This window comes from Branchiostoma floridae, chromosome 11 (assembly GCF_000003815.2).
Source record: "Branchiostoma floridae strain S238N-H82 chromosome 11, Bfl_VNyyK, whole genome shotgun sequence".
NCBI classification, from domain to species: domain Eukaryota; kingdom Metazoa; phylum Chordata; class Leptocardii; order Amphioxiformes; family Branchiostomatidae; genus Branchiostoma; species Branchiostoma floridae.
This window is the reverse complement of record NC_049989.1, coordinates 20896009-20900586: the sequence shown is the minus strand read 5'-3', so window position 1 is coordinate 20900586 and position 4578 is coordinate 20896009. Positions and strand designations below refer to the sequence as shown.

The following is a 4578-nucleotide window of genomic DNA, read 5'->3' as shown; positions in this document are numbered from 1 at the left end:
TTGTATCCTGTGTTACACGAGTAGGAGGCCACATCTCCGTAGTTCCTGGAGCTGTAGCTCACAGCGCCGTTTGTTGGATTGGACAGTGTCGGGCACTGCACGGCTGAAGAATATAATATAAGACTTCATTCAAAGAAAGAATGAAAGACAAAGAGAGAAAGAGAAAGAAAGAAGAAAATAAAACTGAAGGAATTGAAGGAAGCAAAGAAGGACAAGATAAAATAGGAACGAACGACAGAAAGAAAAAAACAAGGCTAGTGTTACAAATCAGATATAGCGATTTTTAATTCAAAAATTACAATTAAGAAGTTCTAAACTCATCTTTCTCTATCTGTACTCATTACCTTACGATATGAAAACATGATCTATAACTGCAGAGGCTACAGAATATATGCACTGCAGTTCAACGTGTTTGATGTTCTATAGTTCTGCTTTGAATACCTTGACAAGTTGGTGCACTATAACTCCATGACCCTGAAGACTGACATGTCCGTGTAGAGGAGCCAGCCAGGTTGTATCCTGTGTTACACGAGTAGGAGGCCACATCTCCGGTGTACCTAGAACTGTAGCTAACAGCGCCGTTTGTAGGATTGGATAGTGTTGGGCACTGCACGGCTGAAGAATATAATATAAAACTTCATTCAAAGAAAGAATGGTTTGTGTTGGTGCACTATAACTCCATGAGCCTGAAGACTCACACGTCCGTGTAGAGTAGCCATTCAGGTTGTATCCTGTGTTACACGAGTAGGAGGCCACATCTCCCGTGTACCTAGAACTGTAACTCACATCGCCGTTTGAAGGGTTGGATAGAGTGGGGCACTGCACACCTAGGAAATAGAATGATTTGGTGGTGTATATGATATGGGGCACTGTGAAGAGTATTGTTGGACCTTAATAAAAGAGAAGGGGATGCTAGAAAGAGGGCAAAATAATAATATCGTGTTCGAAGCACCTCCTCGAACACGGGACCCCCGTTTTACGTCCCTCCCGGAAGACGATTTCGTGGAAAGCTTCGTGAGGCTACAGCCATCCGGACGTCCTTGGTTGGTCTCCCATCCAAGCACTGTCCGGACCGCGCGTTGCTTAACTTCCAAGATCGAGGGATCGGGTGTACCAACGCGCCACTTTGTTTCCAAACCCACCACAGATGAATGTGAATGTCTTTCATCAGTGACCCGATAGACATCTAAATTTATCAGATTTTTAAACAAAAGCTCTGAATTGATATGATAAAGAGGTTATGTCACGATGACAACTAAGATAGTATAATATAAGACGTATAAGGTTCAAGGATCAAGACATAGCCAAGACAAGGTCGATAGAGTATGCCATACAACCGCTATAACTAAGCTGATAAGCCTCGGAGCAAGACCATCTGTAATCCCTTGGGTCTGCAATTTTCTCTCAGATCGCCGACAGTGCGTACTTTACCAGGGAGCATTATCACATTGGGAATACCTGACGTGCGGTATAGCTCAGGGCACCATGATAGGCCCTCTTGTATTTCTGGCGATGATCAATGATGTTAGACCGGTCACCGAGAAGAAACAGAAACATTACGAATACAATATATTTGACAATACCTGTGGTATACCTGAAATATGATAAATCATTCTGAAGTGGTGTATGTATGGCTATCATTTTAATAAAGCGGGTATAAATGACTAAGGCACCCCCATTCCAAATTTCAAGTCGTTTTGGCGACAAGACACATTATGCCAAAAATGTAAATTTTTTGGTCTTAAAAGAAACAAATAATCCCTTAAAGTCATTTTGAAGTGGTGTATTGGCATAAACTATGCATCTCTTACAATGTACATCGCTAGATACACATCACAGCTGACTGTGAGCAACACGCATATGAACTTGTCTGCTGTCATGTTGCAGCAGCGGATAAAATTTGATCATTGTATGACAAACACTGGCTTAAATTTCAGGAGCACTCCACCGAACCACCGGCCGGCTTGGGTATTGAGATATAGACTGCACTCTTTGTCTGGGCCATGAATATCTTTAGTTCGAAGATGGAAAACTGTAGATCACTCACTAATCGGCGAGTCATCACCACAGTAGACCAGGCTGCATTCAGGAGCCGCGGGGAGTTTATACACGAAGTAGCCGCCGCTGCAGGCCCGCACCTGGATAGTTGTTTGCCAGTTACAGGTGTTACCGTTCCAATAGGCACACACCTGGCGGGAGACTTCACCGTCCGCAAGGGTGGGGTGTTGTCCGTTCATCCACATCGGGGCGTCGGTGCCGCACCTGTACACGCTCGGGGGCGCCTGTGCCGACATGGCTTCTCCCGCATCACCCGTGAAGCGGTACCACTCTCCGGCAAACCCACTGTCACACCTATTATCGTTACCATCGTTGGTCTGTTGGATGCTCCTCCATGCCTCATTCAGTTCAATGTAGTCGCTGGGCATGCATGGATCTGAACAAACGAGAATAGATAGAACCAATCGGAAATCAGTGATATGTAGGGGTACCCGGGTGAGTAAGTTGGTACAGTGTATATGTATTCGTCTCACATTCAAATGGATGATGAATGCAAATTTGTACCAGTAGATTTGTAAGTCTAATCGCCGCCGCCTTTCCTTCTGCGATGTTGATACCTGCTCACGGAATAAAATCTTATGTTCACATCATTAAACGTATGTCACTGAAATATTGCAGGTAAAGTGTTTAGAGACGACATGTGTACAAATACAAATTCGATTTGTTGCAGGGCCAGTTAACCTTTAATATTTATTCAAAGCGATGTGCCGAAAGTACGAAAAGCAACAAAAAACGATAAGGAACGAATAGGAACGAATAAGAACGAAAAGGAACGAAAAGAAAATATCGAAAGTGCAAAAGGAACGAAAAGGAAAGAGCAAAATCATCAGGGAAATTAGAACAGAAACACCACAAACTTTCAAATAAGTATGAAGGCGCAGTTTTTCTATTGTCTGGGGATAGTATATCTAATGCGGGAGGGACTGATGTCGATTGCACGAGGCAGACATTTATTTGTAGTTATTATGACGGAAAGCTGTCAAACGATGACAGAAAGACACGCAGATTACCACATTTGATGAAGGGTCTACCGAAAGTGCGAAAAGGAACGAAAAGGATTTAAAAAAGAACAAAAAGGGGACGAAAATGAAAATACTGAATGTGCGAAATGGAACGAAAGTTAAAAAGCTAAACCCTTCCCGAGCAAAGATGGCGCATAGGGCGGTGCCCATCTCTGTATCATTAGCCCTGGGCCACACACAACGCAATCACTACACCAGGGGGCTAGTCCACTGGTATTGGTGTGTTTTCAACTTCCATACTCTTTCCCGAATGCTGAGTGCTAAGCAGAGAAAGCAGCATGTACCATTCTTAAAGTCTTTGGTATGACTCGGCCGGGATCGAAATGGAACGAAGTATGTAGCAAACTGAAATCAAATCACTGAGAAAATAAGGAAACCGTACTGTGGGCGTCAAAGGCATATGAAACATGTTTTATTCTACACCAAATGAGGCAATAATATTTTCAAGGTACTGTTCCAGGCTGTTGTGTTTGCGTTGCTAATTTATTCTCTAGAGATCCGCAAAATACAAGGAAACGGAAATGAGATAAGAAAGCAAGGACTAAACTTCAGTTACTTATCCACGTCCCACTTTTTAATAACGTCACGTGTGACATACCATCAAGCAGCGACGCGTTTTGCTGAGTATAATGGAGTGTATCGATATTTTTGTTCGGAGACGACATCGTTCACATAAAACGATATCGTTTTAATCGAAAATTACGTATACCGTAGACGTATTTACGCTAGTTTAAGGTGCGTTTTTAAATATGATATTTTAACACGGAAATAATGCGCTATGGCATCATTTCCGTGTCAAAATTTCGTATTGAAAAAGGTACCTTAAAGAAGCGAAAATAGACGTAAACACGTCTACGATGCTTTGAACAAAACGTCGTTTCGGTAGGCCTTAAGGGGCTTTTTGAACGATGCCCATACGTCCCCTTTGCACAGCTTTACAATATCCGTGTCAAAATAACGTTTTGGAAAAGGGTACCTTAAACGTGAAATGCGTGGGAAATACGTGTACGATGTTTCAACAGGGACTTTACGATATCGTAACGATAGCGTGCTACGATCTCCCGCAATATCTCATATCATAGCAACATTGAACCAAATATGTATGCTGTAACGTGACAAGTCATACGGTACGTACACCCCCTTCTCACTCTAACATAGTTATGCCCCACTTGATCAAATGTTCAAGAACCTTTTATTGTGGGAAGATGTACTATTTGTCTTCTGACCATGCACAAAACAACGTCTTTTAATCTGTGCTCAATTACACATTGAAGAGGGAAACGTCATGCAGCTTCTTTCTGAGACTATATTTACTATTTGCATACCACAATACCATCGACATTGCTGGCATATAGGAACTAGTAAGTCTTCTTACGTGTGCATGTTGGAGTAGGTAACATGTTCCGTCACCTTGGCGACGGAAATGATGCCATAGGTATCGTTCTGGCATGTACATTCAATGTCTTAATCTTTGCTGATAACAAAGCGATCTTTTACA

The 4578-nt window shown here is 42.5% G+C and overlaps 1 protein-coding gene across 1 annotated transcript in view; it reads left to right on the top strand.

Annotated features, from left to right (window-relative positions):
• The window catches only part of LOC118425367, a 32523-nt gene that overhangs the window by 24836 nt on the left and 3109 nt on the right, over positions 1-4578 (top strand). The gene's annotated exons all lie outside the window — the stretch shown is intronic.